This window comes from Pipra filicauda, unplaced genomic scaffold, assembly GCF_003945595.2.
Source record: "Pipra filicauda isolate LSUMZ 115617 unplaced genomic scaffold, ASM394559v2 scaffold185_size1782982_pilon, whole genome shotgun sequence".
Classification (NCBI taxonomy): domain Eukaryota; kingdom Metazoa; phylum Chordata; class Aves; order Passeriformes; family Pipridae; genus Pipra; species Pipra filicauda.
The window spans coordinates 313,069-328,774 of NW_024104293.1; the positions used below are offsets into that span (position 1 = coordinate 313,069).

General features: G+C 41.2%; 1 protein-coding gene across 13 annotated transcripts in view; it reads left to right on the forward strand.

Annotated features, from left to right (window-relative positions):
- The window catches only part of RC3H1 (ring finger and CCCH-type domains 1), a 62,351-nt gene that overhangs the window by 5,786 nt on the left and 40,859 nt on the right, over positions 1 to 15,706 (forward strand). The window contains exon 1 of one of the 13 annotated variants that reach the window (XM_027723448.2): positions 11,225 to 11,245. The exons of the other annotated variants lie outside the window; for them this stretch is intronic. The gene's annotated coding sequence lies outside the window, so the exon portion shown is untranslated. Of the gene's footprint in view, positions 1 to 11,224; positions 11,246 to 15,706 lie in introns of those variants that run through there. 13 annotated transcript variants of the gene reach the window in all.

Genomic DNA, 15,706 nt, shown 5'->3' on the forward strand with positions numbered 1-15,706 from the left:
TGTAAGTCACATTCTTTCAGCTTGTTCTATCCCCACCTCCATTCCTTTTGTTACCACTTTAGAATGGAAGTCCTTCAGGTACTATTTGATGTTAGAACTGTACAAACAATGAAAGTGGTAGGACTTCCTTATCCCGTGTTTGTATCTGATGAATCTGGTACTCACAGTACGGCAAGACTAAAGTCTTTTGTCCTTTGGGGCTTAGGGCAGTTATGCAGGACTAATGATAATAAAATCTCGCCTTTCTGTTCTCTGGGAGGCTCAGCAGAAAATGTTCTCCTGTCTTCACAAGGGAACATTGTTAATGAAATCTTGAAAAATCTGCTCATGCTTGTGAGTCCAGTGAAGTAGTCACTCATCTCTGTTGGTGATGTTTCACAATTTAAAATTCCTGTTTCACTTTACAAAAACCAGGCCTGCATTTTGTGCCACAGTGAAGTGTTTGGAGTGGTTTGAGGAGATAGCAAACAGCAAGGTGTTGTCCTGCTTCACATAGGAGGTATGGAAAAAAGAGTAGGAATTGTGGAGCAAGTCTCAGCCTCCACCTCTATAAATGAAACATCTTCAGTTATATATGGTGTGAAGTATTTCTTCAGCTATTCTAGAGCAATGAATTCTGTTTTACAAGGCATTTGGGCAGTGGGTTTTAGACATGTCAGAGGGGCTTCGTACGGAATGACAAAGTACCCTAATGTAAACAACAGAACTAATTAACCAAATTTGAAAGATCTTGATGAATAGTTGTTTACTATCATACTGGAATTGTCATTGGTCACCTGCATTGTTATTAATTATTGTGTGGGTAGCCATTAATATCCAGCAATTTTTGGAAGCTGGAAAATGAGCAGCTCTTATTTAGCAGCTCCAACAGTAATTCTTGGCCTTGCTTGCTTTGTAAAGGGAACGTGGATTTTAGTTCAAAAATAGATCAGAACAGGGCAAAGTGTCTCACAAATTACTAAAGCAAGTACAAAGAAAACACCACTCTGCCATGTGTCTTTCCAGACTTGAAATTATTTTTCTGTAAGGAATCTTTATATCTTTGCTTGCTAAAATGCATCCTTGTAGGATGTTTTTTCCTGGATACGCGGGTGTCTTTACCTCTCCTGTTCTCTTTAAGGATCTTTCATTCTCTGGTATTCCCTATTTTTCTTTTAATTGTTTTTTAATTTACCTTTCTTCTGATATGAGCCACTATTCAATCCAGCCAGCTAATGCAGGTAACAAAGATGGCTTATTGCCCCTTAACTTCATTGCTTTATAATTCAGACTTGCAGGATGGATTGGATGGATTGTTTGGATCAATCGTGGGACTCTTTGTTCTTGGACTTTGCTGGGAACTACTGAAATGTCACTGCTTCCTCTGGGAAGAGTGGTGAGAGGTTAGAGAGCATTGTTCATGGCACCCTCCCTTGTGGCCACTTTGACTGGTGCTGTAAATTTGACAGAAGAAAGATAAAAAATAAGCTAAACTGGCCTCCTGAAACAGGCTGGGTTAGTTAAACCAGAGGCTGCGACTCAGGCTGTCCTTCCTGTTTATGAGTCATTCTCCCATTTAATTGCGTGAAAAGGCCTCCTGTGGAATTAATTAGAAGAGACATTTGAGTGCTGCAAAAAACTTTAGTTAAAATGGTGAGTTTTAATTTTAGTCTCCTTTTTTTTAACCAGGCCCTAAGGATGGAAGCCTGGACACTGTAACTTCTTTGTGAGTGATTCTTACAGGTGGGGAAAAAACCCCGTTATTCAGGAAAGTGAGAATTAGTTAAACTTTGGTTGTTTGGAGTAGACCAGACTATTTAAAAGAGTAAGTGTTTTGTTGCCTTTTCCTGAATTGAAGATGTCTTTACTTCATGATTTCCTCTGGTTTTCTCTTCTGAACCATTTTAAGGATGTATTTGTATTAAGAAGCTTCAGGGAGACAAATAACTTGTTTTGCATGGATAATTGTGATTTAGTGCACAGAAAAGGTGCTCAAAGTAAGGGTTGACTGTGTTTGGAAACCCTTTGAAACATCCCATATCTACTTTTTTGGTAAGAGGCTGCCTATTGATAACAGGATGTGACTGGAGGTATCTGGAATAACCTAGTTCTGACTGGTGCCAGAATGCATTGGGAAACTGAGCTTTCCAGTTTTCCCTGCAGTGATGCTGCCTGGCATCACTGGCGACTCTGTCCGTAGGCACAAAGGTTCTGTTGGAGTGCAACATACTTCTTGTTTTTATTCTTAGAATAATGAAGTGCAAGGCTGTGGACAAAGCTCTCCTAAACAGCCAGAAAGCAAAGAGGCACAGCCCAGTTGGTTGCAAATCAAAATAAATTACACTTGTACTAAATTTATCCATTTTCAGTAATTATTACCAGAGTTAAGACTTACCTTCTGTTACTGGTAGGGAGAAACGTGGCAAAATTTTCATCTTTCCTTAATGTGTGGTGTTCTGTCCCATTTCTGTAGGAAAGAATAAAAATAAGACTAATAAGTTGTTATCAACACTAGCACGTTACTTTCAGGCTTTTTTTTTTTTTTTTTTTTTTTTTAAGCATATATTCCTGTACCAGGTGTAGGTAGAAATGAAGCAGCTGAGGTATTCTGCCTTCAGTGTCAAGGTCTCTGCACTGTAGTTCGTAGGAATGAAATAGTTCCCTCTCTAGTTTTACGTGGCTTCAGCAAGCAGTGAGATCTGTAATCAGCTTTTCTGGTCACTCCTTTCTCAGTGGAACTTCTCAGTCAAATGTTTCTAACAAAGCAGCACCCAAGGATGGGTGGGGATGTCTCTGGGTGTGTTTCTGAGGAGGAACTATGTGCTCACAGCCATTTTTATGTGAGTTTTCAGCTTCACTAAACCAGTTTAGAATGGAACAACTTGAGTTCTGTCAATCTGCATCTTGGGCACGATGTGGGTGATTTCAGGATGTAGCAGGAAGAACTGTAGTTCCCCAGAACTCCTTGGTGTCAGGATTTGAGGATGTGATGGTGTGGTGATCGCGTTAGGCTGCAGGAGGAGGACGGGGTGTGGAGTCAGGAATTACGAGGTATTCAAACAGTCACGGGCATATTTTAGGTAAAATCTAAAGGGAAAAAAACCCAACTAACATTCCACTGTATCTTCCTGTGAGTAATACATGTATTCACCTGATAAATAAAAATGTTACTTGTTCTCCCCCCTGCCCCAGGAGAGGGGGGAAAAGAAAGGCCTTAGTTCATTTGCCAGCTCACGTGACAGCACTTGGGAGCCTTCAGGAAGGGGAAGTGAGTGACAGCAATCCTTTCCTTCAAGCACATCCGATAATTCATGAATGTAATTTCAGCACTTGGTGTAGCTTTTGAGAAGTGGGAATAGTCAGTCACGTTAATGTGACAAGCTGCTATGTGAGTTGTCATTACAGAATGAAAATTGACAGTAAGCCCATGGAAATCCAGTGACTGCAATATGCTAATAAATACATTTAAATACTTTGTTCTTGTTAGGTTTTGTACGTTAAAGAAAATAATTTCCTATGTCATTTTGAGGGCTTCAGTAGTGCTATTACAGCTGCCTTTGGCTTACAGATTTCGAGAATTTTCTTTTTTTGAGTTGTTTGTCATTCAGTTTTAGCTTACTGTCATTGCTTTTATTCAAAAAACTGAGTGGCTAAATACAGGAATGTGTAAAGGGATATTGACTGCATGGGTGGTAATGGTTTACATGCCTAGTTTTCCCTTCCTATGCCTTATCGTATTTTTGGATAACTGCTATTTAACCAGGGGCTTATACAGCACAAGTCAGAAGGAATTTAAGTTATCAAGTCATGCAAATATTGGCTGTACAAGGCTGGCTTGTCATTTATCCTGGCTTGGTCTACAGCAGTAATGGTGTGATTAGAACAGCTAAGTTCTAAGACTGTAAAAGAAGGAAATTTGAAAAGTGGAATTATTTTTCTGTGTAGTCCCTGTGTGCAGTAACTGTAAAACGTGGATTAGATGTACCCTCAAGGAACTGGAATAGGGAATATTGCAGTCAGGGGTGTCAAGGCTCAGACACTTGTGGTCTCAGTGCAGTGGTGGGCTGCTCCTGGTGGGCTGTGGCCACTTCAAGAAGGAGATTGTTAATGGAAATTAATTCAAATGAAGTACAGAGTTGTTGACTTTGCACCTGCTGTTACTTTCTGAGCATATTCCAGTCTTATCTTATGATACTGGACTTATCCAAGTATCATAAGATAAGACGTATCCAGTCCAGTATCTATGACTGAGGTCTAATCTCCTGTGGATAAGGTTCATTAGCAGAAGTTTACCCTCTGCTTTTAGAAAGGCAGGCTGGTTCAGCTTGCTGTGGAGAGCTGTGCACTTCATGTTAATAGAGCTCTGGCAATAGTCTGTGAGATTGTGTGCTGGGTACTTTTTATTTTCCCTCTTTCCAGGTGCTAATACTGCTGTAATACAGTTGTAATATCTTTTAGAGATGAATATGTCTTTGAGGACTGTTCTGCATGGACTGCTCCGTTTAGGACAAGTTTCATGCAAAGTAAGCAGTAAATAAGAGAACTTTTGTTTTAAAAGACAGAATTACCTGTCTGAAGTAGAACTGTTTTTACAAGTCCTGAACAGCAGAATTCATTAAGTCGGCACTGGATTTTAATAGGTAACTCCCAGGATTATCGTATTTTGCCCTCTTGCTTGGATGATTTTCAAGTTATGTAACTTTAAACTTTTATAACCAGGGTTATAATTCAAAACCTCTTTTCAAGAGGATGTAGGATACTCTTTTTCCCAGTTGAATTCAGGTTCCTGCCAAAAGTAAATATACCTCTCATCCATTACTGATAGGAGGGTCAGTGGGATATTGGAGGCTTGGATTTTTTCTCTAATAAATGAGTATCTTGCATTTTTTGCTGTACTAAAAAAAAAGAAAAGGCATTTCATTTTTGTGGTTCAGCTGGAGATGTTTGTTATTGGTTAAGAGTAGGTGTTTAATGGAAACCCTGAGACTGGAGCCTTTTGTTTCCACTCACTAAAACCACAAGTACTGTTTTTAATGATCTTGTAAAGCTGTAAAGAAAAGATGCTATTTTTATAAATCTGGAAGGTGAGACTTAACACCAAAGCTGCAAAATATTTAAGGGTGGGATTTTTTTCTTATGATTGAAGGTTACATGAAAAGTCTCATTCAAAAGGAGTACCTTGCCCTGGGCTATTTCTGGCCGCTGGAACTGCTCTTTTTAGCAATGCTACAAATTGAATCACCGGCTGCCAGTAGCATTTAAAGCAAATGAGGCTCAATTACATTCTGAGTCAGAAGTACCTGCATTAACCTGCTTTTCAGCAATAGTTGTGTGACCTCTCCTGCTGATACTTGAAAGACTTTAAGCCCTGTGTGAATGGCAATTTAACACTGCTGAAAAGTGATGAGCAGGTTTTTCAGTGCTGAATAGTGTTTGGATTTTTACAACAAAACTATTAGAGGCGTGGAGAAAATCTTGAATAATACGTCGAGTGGCTAATTTTTTATTTATGCAACTGTTAACAAGGGAGCTGAAACTCTCTGGGCTCGGTGCCATTTCCGCAACAAGCTGCCTCTTGACCTTGGATGACTCCGGAGCTCTAGTGTAGGCTAGGTTGTGTTATTAAAACACAATTGTGTCATGGAAACAAGCAGAATAGTAATCTGTGAAACTTAGGTTCTTTATCATAATATTCCTGCTATTATTGCCAGCGATGCTACTACAGGACTCAACAAAGGAGGATACCTGGCTTTGTTGAGTCCTGTAAGCTGTTTTTGTATCGACTGTTGTAGCATTTACATGATGGCTTCCTTATTTGCAGCTGGGCTCTAGGAGCTGTAAGGAAACATGAGAGTTATAGGCTGCTACAGCATTCTTTCATCTTCTCCAGTCAGCGCTTTGTTCAGTGCTCTAACCAGGAGTGAAAGGATGGGTTTGACTGTATTTGCATGACTTACACCATTGAATGTTGGTTAAACCTAGCTGTGAAGCATTGTTTTTTGAAACATGCATAATTTTGGGGTGGATTTAGTATAAAGGAACAATTCCACAGGTTGTTATTGCTCATGTTCCTTATTCCATTTCACTTACTCTCATCATTCCAAACTGTTAGTCTAGTCGTCCTTATGTTAGGATTGCTTAATAGCATTTAAATGTCTGGTTAAAATTCGGCCAATACTTTAGTTAATAAAGAAATACTTAAAAATCTGTGTTGCCCAGGTTGTGCCCAAATAAGCTGTTTATGAAACTACACCTAAAAACTTGACAGATCCGTCTTGGTGCTAAAAAAGGCTGTTTTGAAGTTTCTTTTGTCTCTGCTTCCCTCACTCTTTCCCTTGTGTTTCCAGGACTGCTTGACCATTTAACAGATCTGAAACATCTTTTGGAGGCTGTTAGAGGCTAATGTGGGAAGGAAAGGAATTTGGTTTTGACAGGCTTAGGTCCTTGGCATGGATAATGCAGGTCAGATCTAGAGCTGTCATGGGAGTACTTTCTGAGAAGCAGTTCTGACTTGCCCCACTGTAAGCCAGGCTTGAAACTGCACTGAAAATGCCACATGGGTAAAGTTTCAGTATCTCTTCACTGGTGGTAGAATGCAAATGTGAGTCTGGATGCTTGGGGTCCTCCCAGGGCTAAAATGGCTCACCGACCGTTACTAGGTTGTGCTAGGCAGTGTCACCTGCTGTGTTAATAGAGATCATTTGCTCTTGCTGTGTGCTGCGTCTCCTCTGGATTGTCACACTTGGAGGTAGTGTCTGTGATTTGCTTTGTTTACAGTTTGGGTGTTTTCACAGAACCCCAGAATGGGTCAGATTGGAAGGGACCGCAGAGGCTCATCTGGTCTCACCTCCCTGCTCCAGCAGGGTCATCCCAGAGCACAGGGCACAGGCTTGTGTTCAGACAGCTATGGAATCTCTCTGTTGAGGGAGACTCCACACCCTCTCTGGTCTCAGCACTGCACAGCAAAGTTCTTCCTCATGTCCAGATGGAACTTCCTGGGCATCAGTTCCTGCCCACTGCCTCTTGTCCCATTGCTGGGCGCACTGAGCAGGGCCTGGGCCATCCTCTGCCCCTCCCTGCAGACCCCGACAGACCTGGATGAGGTCCCTTCTCAGTGTCTCTTTTCGAGGCTGAGCAGCCCCAGCTCCCTCAGCCTTTCCTGCACCCAGAGATGCTCCATCCCTTCAGCATCCTCACAGCCTCTGCTGGACCTACTCCAGGAGCTCTTGTCCCTCCTGTCCTGAGGAGCCCAGAGCTGGCCCCAGCACTGCAGATGTGCCTCACAGGGCTGGACAGAGGGGCAGGATCCCCTCCCTGACCTGCTGGCAGTGCTCTTCCTGATGCACCCCAGGATCCCATTGGCCTCCTTGGCCACAAGGGCACTTGTTTCACTAATCTTTTAACGATTTTCTTAGTTCTAGACAGGATGAGAGCAGCTGGACTTCAGCTGTGATCTGGGAGAGAAAAGAAGAAAACCTACATTATCTTCTATTACAACTCCTCAGGCTGCCTACCTCCACTTCTTGGAAGTGGTTGGTACAACTGCAGTGGTGAGCACAGCAGCATTGTCTTGTTCACACTGTTTGCAAACGGACATCTTTTCTCCAAACCTGATGGGGCCATACAGCTTCTTCATAGTGCAGAAATGATATCACATGGGTGACTGAACAGGGGCCTGAAGTAGAGGAGCTGAATTCTTGAAGCTGATATAGTTTAATAATTCTGTCTCAAAATCTTTGAGAATGGTGAAACAGAATTATAACAGAATAATTATAATAGAATCACAATAAGGCTCAGAGGTGAAAAACTTTCTTTGTCATCGTGGACTCCTGGTATGATAAGATGTATATGCCACCAAACTAGGTGCTCCATTGCCTTTTGTAAAAACATTACAGTAGTCTAGAGATTGTTTTGTACATGACACAGAACAAGATAACCTTCCTTGAGATTGTAATATGTTTTAATTGAACTCATGAATTAAACAGGCAGACAAGCAACTACATCAGTAGTTTTGTTTAAAAGTTCATTAGTTTTCGCTGGTCTTGGATGATTTTCTGTTTTTATTAAAAGATCTATTGATGTTTAAGTGCAGTCTTCCAAAATAAATTGCTTTGAAGGTAAATAGAATAACTGAAGCTTTATTAGAGACTGCTTATGTAAACATGATGAACATGAAGCTCTGACATCTGTTTTTAAAGTGGGGGCAGTGTCTGAGTGACAAGAAAGCCACCTCCAAATCAGAGAAATGAAAAGGGAGGGGAAGAAAAATCCCACTATAAAGAAGTTCTGAGACAGAGTTTTCAAATGGGCACTAAAAATACCTGTTTTATGAGCACTTGTGGAGTTCTCTGTAAAATTGAATTTTACATTTACCTTTTATGCTTTCAATAACTCTTTGAAATAGAAGCTTCTTCTTGCCTATGCTGGGCAGTAGCATTTATATTCACTTAACACTGCTCTTACAATATATTCCAGCATCTCCTTACTATTGCACCTGGAATTTTTGACATAGGAAGTTTGGGGTTTTGAAATCTGCCAGATAGTTTGAAAACAAATAAAAATGTGTTTAGGAGAATGCCAAGTGTAATGCAAACTCTTGAACATAAAGGGAAGGAGGCAGGGAGGAAATTCATACTCTTACTGGATTCTTGCCTTGTAAATTTATCCAATAAATATTTTCAGTAATATTTTCAGTAATATTTTGCAATACACTACAAACCCCCCGAGTTTCTGGATTATATTTTCTTTTCAGAGAGAGTATTTCTTTTACAAAAGTTTGCTGGGAAGAGGGTGTGTGGGATAAGTATAAAGGTTGTATTGTAGGTGGAGAGCATTCCCAGACGTTTTCTGACCGATGTCTCCAGCCAGACTGTGACTCTGCCCTCCTCTGTCCCATTGTTTCACGCTGCAGTGCTCATGTTATTGTAGCCGAGTGTCACCAACACCAAGGCAGAATTAGAGCTGCTGAGTCAGGCGGGGAGAGAAGCTGCTACTGGAGAGTGGGTGACAAGCAGCACTTTGTACTTCTTTATTAGGTTGTTTCTTTAATGCTTTCTCTTTCATTGAATTGTGCTGGGTCTTAAATGATTCCTGTCTACAAAATTATAAAGGCATTGCAGTGGCTACAAGATCTTCCCCCCTGCATTTCCTTAGTTTACTGTTCATCTACGAGATGCCTGTAGTAGGAGTTGTCAGGTAACTGTAGTTTATCTCTGCTTGGAAAAGAATGATGCTGGCCTTGGTGATTTTCATCTTTCATATGGTTTCTCTCTAGCAGATGCCAATCTTACTATGGCTGTGATGCATCAGATCACTAAAGGGCCTACAGAAAATAAGTTTTGCTTCAGCGGATGAGGACTCAGGTGCCTGTTCTGTCCCCTGTGCCTCTGCAGCTGGAGTGTTTGCAGTCCCCAGAACTCTACCCACTTCCCAGTGCTTTCTCTTCCTGAAGTCTACTACTTGGAGTTTTATTTTAGATGAACTGTTTGTGTGGCTGATTGCTTGCCTTTTTTCAGTTAAAACAAGGTATTGGTTGCGTAATTGCTGTCCACCCACATTTCTGCCTACCTGTGTTTATTAATAAAGATCTATGTTTAGAGCTTAAACCGGGGCAACTGCAACCAGTTCAGCTGGAATATCTTAGAAAGGAATGAGTAAGGAAGAGTAGTGACTCCTCTAGCTGGCAGCAGTAGGTAATGTGTGTCTGTACCCTTGAACCTGATGACTTTTACAAGTTTGTCCATCTTTACCATGGCATCTTTCAAACCTGTATCTGCTCTGGGAAGAGCAAATTATTTGGTTGCCTCCTTGACAGCAGAATTGAGAGCTCTTGAGGATCTGACCAGTTGAACCAAAGTCTATGTTCTGAAAACTGTTGTGGATATTTGAAGTGCCTTCTGCCTTTCTTCTGTTAATCTGTTTGGTTCTTCCTCAGTTTTTTTAATCCTGATTTAATCAGTGTGTTAATGTCATAGTCAGTTGCATTGACAAATGCGAGAACTCTTAACTTGAAATGAAAGGAACGTGTCGTAGAGATGCTTGTCTCTGTTAACTCCCTGGATTTAATCATCTGTGGGCTTGGCAGTCATTACTGGTAGAAAAAATGTTCTCGGTGATAGATCATGAAACCGTTCACTAGTAAGTGTTGGTTGTTCCCCTTTCTTTTAAATAAGCTGTAAGGGGTGTATAATATCAACCAGAAATTATGAAGTAAGTCCTGTATCTTCCCTGAAAATTTACTATTTGATCCACATGCAGGTTTTATATTCTGGAGGGTATGAGCAGGAAGTTTAAGCTTCCTCTACACATGCATGTGTAGAGGAATGTATGCGTATATTTTGGCTGATGTATATATTTTAATGTTCATTGACCCTAACGGTGCAAGACTAGTGACTGAATGATGGGTGAGAATAAGAGATCAAGAAAATTATATATTTGGGATCAAAAATTTTATATGAGGTTTCATTCCATGTTTTTCCTGTGAAACACTGGATAAGTAACTATTCAACAGTTTTCTGTTCCGCAGTAAGACACGAGCTCTTGCCTCATGGGGTGTTGTGGAGCTTAAATGATTGTAAATTGCTTTTAGAGCCTCTGTTGGGGAAGTACTGTGGTACAGTTGTGATGATGTTAGTTTGGTTTTTTTGTTTTCCTCGTGTTGTTACAAGGCAGGAAGTTTCAAATAAGGAATAACATCTTGTCCTTAACTGGCCCCTTTTTCATAACATACTTCACAGACTACCAAGTAAGACTTTTGCATGAAATTACGTAAACTTCCTTTGGTTTTTTTGCAGTCAAAATAAAAATTACTGAGAAGAAAAGCAAGTAGATCTTGAATCTGATTTAACTGAACTTCAGTGAGTTTGGGACAGAATTTTGATGGTGTTCACGATTTTAGCTTTGCTTTTCTGTCTCTTTAAAAAAAGAGGGGGGAAAAAGGAGATTTATTGTACAGCCACTGCAGCCCATTGGTGTTTCTGTAGCTTTGAGAGAAGGGTGGGAACATGTGTTACACACAGACTTGCAGGTTTTGGTGCTGGGTGGGAATGTGTTCTGTTGGAGCTTTGCTCTGGGAGGTGTTGGGTGTGCTGGGAGCGGGGCAGGCATGCGCCGAGCAGGAATGAGGAAGTGAAGCACTTGCTGCTGCCACTGGAGGGTGTGCACAGAAGTTTCAGAGAGCAAACAGGAGGGGGGAAAACCCTCAGTCTGTCGGAACTACTCTTCTGGGCTTATCGTATGTGTTGTTCATGGAGCTTCCCAGGCAGAGGTAAGAAGCTTTTTTTCTTCTACCTACTCTTCTCTGATCAGACCTGGACTTCCCCTCTCTCTTTAGTTTTATTTCAGAGGTTTTTTCTGTGGAACTGGATATGGAAAACATAGCTAACGTGATTTATTCTTTTCTGTGAACTGTGAAGTTGGCATTACAAGGTGTTTGTATAACAACCCATTACTTTTGGCTGGTCAGGGTTTCCCATGGGTTGTCAGGTCAGTTTTTCCCTAAAATTAAATTCAGGACTTTTTAAAGTCAGGGGAAAGAAGAAAGATACTTTAGTGTCCTCAGTAATGCTGTTGATTACAACGAGCACATAGGAGTAGAACATAAAAAGGTTCTTTAAAACTGGTAAAAATCTGTCTGTTTGGCACTAGGCAAGTATGGAGGGGTTCAGCTGGTGGCTAGAACTAGTGGGGGTCTCTGGTGATCCTTGTGAGTTAGGAATTGTTTTACTGTTGTCTGTTAATTTAATTTAGGCTGTTGATTTATTTTTAATCTCTAAGTGTCAGAGGGGTTTTGAAATAGTTAATGTGTCACAGAACCAGTCTCACAGGAGAGAGAACTGCATGTGGTTACTTCTCAGAAATGTGCAAGTTCTTACTAAGGAGTAAGAGTCTTTAAAAGAATTAATGAAACGATGTTTTCTTTATTAGATTAAATAATAGATTAGCCAAGAGCTGTATTTGCTTGAGCAGATCAGTTGGCAAGCCTGAGTTTTTTTTGGCAGTGAGGAGCTGCTGTAGTGTTAAGCTTAGCACTAAATAGGCTTTACTTGTGTTCACTGGTAACTGCAACAGGAAACTCTGCTTGGTTTAGTTCTGAGTAAGACTCAGCAAAAATGAAACGGCTTCAGGACCGAAAGAACAGCAGACAATTAAAACGATTATTCAGACTTTTGGTCAAGAAGGCGATGACACTGCTTGGGGAAGAAAAGCTGAACGAAATGCTATGGGGAATAAGTAAAAGCCAGGAGCAGGTAATGCTCTTGTTTCCTCTGAAAGGGCACAGACCGAGCCGACGGTGCCCCTGAGGTGCTGAGTCATCTGCTTCAACTGTGCCATGACTTGCTGGGGAGAGCAGGGAGGACTCAGTGCTGCCAGGGCGGCACAGGCTGGGCCTGTGCTGGGGCACGCTGCGCCCCAGTCCTGTGTTTGGGAGAGAACCCGAACCCGGGCAATGCTGGGACCTGCCCCGAGGGACTCCTCGGACAGCAGAACTTCAAGGGACGGGGATTTTAACTGGGAGCGCAGGAGTTTTCCTGTGTCATCCTGTGTGAAACTTGATGACAGTGGATGTTGGTACAAAGTGTTCTGCATTTTGCAAACAACTTTTTGTTGAGAGTTGAATCTGCAAAGCTCCCTGGCGACATGTGGAAGGCTCTGGTGGCCACAGACATAACACAGCGTGGACAGGAGGCTGCATTCCCCCTCTGCATTGTAGAGTAAGGAGCGTGATGAAGTGTTGGGAAGTTGTCCTGGTGGTTTATGGAATGATCCTGCCTTTCTCTGAAGCACTGGCAGGGTCCCAGAGGAGACGGGTCACTGATCTGATTACAGCGTGACATTTCCATCCTTGGTTGAAGGATGGAATTTCAAGGATTTTTGGGGGGCTGGGAGACCCAGAAAAGAGCAGGAATTTTTCCAGGTGATTCTGGCTGTGGATAAAACAGTTTATGCAGGGCTAAGCTGGAGGACAAGGCTTGCATACCGGTATTTTATATTTTCATGCTCAGAAATAATAAAATCAATCTATCTCTAGTTTAGTGTGGTTTTTTGTGTCTTGGAGTATCTTCATGCTTAATTACACCTTTTTGTCTTCCAGTTTATGTACTGTGATGTGCCTTTTTAGTGTTTTGTTTTCTTGAGTTTTGACATATCTTTATTTTCTTCAATCACGAACGAAGTGTATGTAGATACGTGTTTAAGGCACTGGAGAGTATCAGGTGTGAAATAGTGAGTTGAGTTGGGTTAAAAACGTAATATTATGGAAGTGGGGGCTTATTTAAATGGTTATGTCTTTTATAAATGTTTATATTCTTTGCATTTTTCTCACCTCTGGCATAATGCTGGAAAGAAACATTTTTAAAAACAAACAAACTGCACCATGAAAGTGAATATGCTTTTCCTACCTTATCTGTACAGGGAAGTGTTCTCCTTCTGTGGTGATGTTCTAATGGCTGACTATGGTAATAATACTGTCTTGTTTCCATTGTTTGATTGCCATCTCTAATGTCTCCTGTTTAAAGAAGCTCTTTGAAGTTAGAGACTATTTTTCCCCAGTTATTTCCAAGGTCATAGCAAGTCCTAAACCTTGTGACAAGGCATACACCTTTGCCAGCTTCGCTTCTGAACGTGTCTACCCCATCTGGATGCTTTGTGCCTGAGAGAATTTTATGTTGTGTCTCAGCACTTGGCTCTGCTTCCTTGTGTGAAGGTTGAGGATCCAGCAGGAAAATGGGACCATATATGTGGAAAGCTGTAGCGGCAGCAGCAGGACTTGGTTTAGTTCCAGCCTGTATTGTCTGCGACTCGTCAATCCTCAGTCCCTGTGATGCCATTCCTGTCTTCTGTGGGACCGGAGGAATTCCACAGTTCTGTGCTGATCTGATTTATTAGCAGTGCAGGGTTTGTTGCTCCAACAGCTATTCTTTTCTCCTGTGGGGAAGAGGTTGGCTGTATCTTGCCAGTTAGCCATCTGTTCCAGCAGCCAGGCTGTGCTGGAGTAGATGACTTCCTGAGGCTTCTCCCAGCCCTGTATTCTGTTCTCAGTGCTGTCTGTGGCCTTCCTTTGCCATGGAGGCACCCGGACACATCCACAGGCACTGTGGAGTCTCTGAGAGTTCTGATTATGTATAAGCTTTGCTTCCCTTGTTTCCCCCAGCCTTTTGAGACCTGCCTTGACGTGGGATCATGGATGCCACTAATTACTCCCTCCCTCCCTAGACTCCCCAAACTTCTCTTTCAACTTGATTTTGTAAATAAATATGACCTATTTCATTATGCCAGAGCTACAGGTAGGAGCAGCATGTCTCTGTTTACTGGGGTTTTTAAATTAGTTAACTCATATTAAGGTTGCGTTTAACTCCTTTGTTCCAGTTCAGAGCCTGGGATGGTGGAGTCTCCACGTCCACCTTTTATTCTTGATGGTACAGCTTCATATTAGCTGCTGGTTTTAAATCTCCTCAGTTAGTAAGAAACTGTTCTTAATGCTTGGTTAATAATCTGTGTTTCACATAGGCTGTTCAGTTTGTTTCTGAATTGCAGATGAGTCTGGGAAATTGTTGGTAGATATTTTAATAGCAGTGTGACCTAAAGGAAACAATGTGATTCAGCTCTCAGATTTTCAACCTCCGATGGTATTTCATAACACTAGATTTATCAAACTGTGTTCTGCTCTCTGCAGAAGGACTTCTGTGGAGTTTCCAGCTAATTTCTCTTGCAGATTTGGTTTACAAAGAGTAATTCTGGCTGGAATACTTGATACCGAAGTTTACTTAAAATATAAGGAAGCAAGGGAAAGCTTGGAAATAAATTTCCTGGATGTTTTAGTAAGTTAGTTTAGTGAAGTAATTTAAAAGTATGAAAGATTTCACTTGGCTTATGGTGTTACAAGTAATGGAAATGATCTGCCTGTCTGCTGACAAGATGAAAAAAATGAGTGCTTTGCTATTAAAGAGGTGATTTGGAGGGGGAACCCTGAATAACCTTGACATCTTCTGGTTGTGCAGTGGTGGTGGTAGGGTTAACCACATGCAGTGCCTCTTCCTCTGCCTGGATAATATTGATTTCTTATTGATCCCTTTTGGACTGGGCACCAGGGCTGGTGGGGTTGTACGTTGTCTTTTGAAGAGACAAGTGATTTTTTTTCATAGAATCATGAAGTACCCTGAGCTGGAAGGGACACACACGGATCATCCGAGTCCAACTCCTTTTCATTAGCTTTAAAACTAAGCTTTAATGTTTGATGAAACGTGGCTAAAAGCTTAACTAGTAACTCTTCATTGTTTGCCTTGGCAAAATGATGTTAATGGTGAACAACATTGCACTAAATTCTTGAAAAAATGCCTGAGGCTTTTCAGTCTCTGTTTTAGCATTAGATTTTCTTTTTGTGCTATTTTAAAATGCTTTGATTTTGAATTGCACAACTCTTAATTTGAAGTTTCTCTCTTTGCCTTTAGAATTGAGATTTTAATTTAAATTGTGAGGTTGTTTTTCAAGCTGAGATTTGATGACAGATTGCTGTTTTGCTTATGTGAGAACTTTCTATCAGAACAGATACTAACAAGCAAGTGCACACTCATGGGTTTGAAACTGAAGCCAGTGGCATGTGGGAAAGAGAAACTACCACATCTGGGTGGTTGGACTGGGGTTTTTGTTGGTGTTGAGCTGCTAGATATAGAAAAATTGGTTGTAAATCATTGACCTGCCCTCTCTTTTTTTTTTCCAACTCCACTTG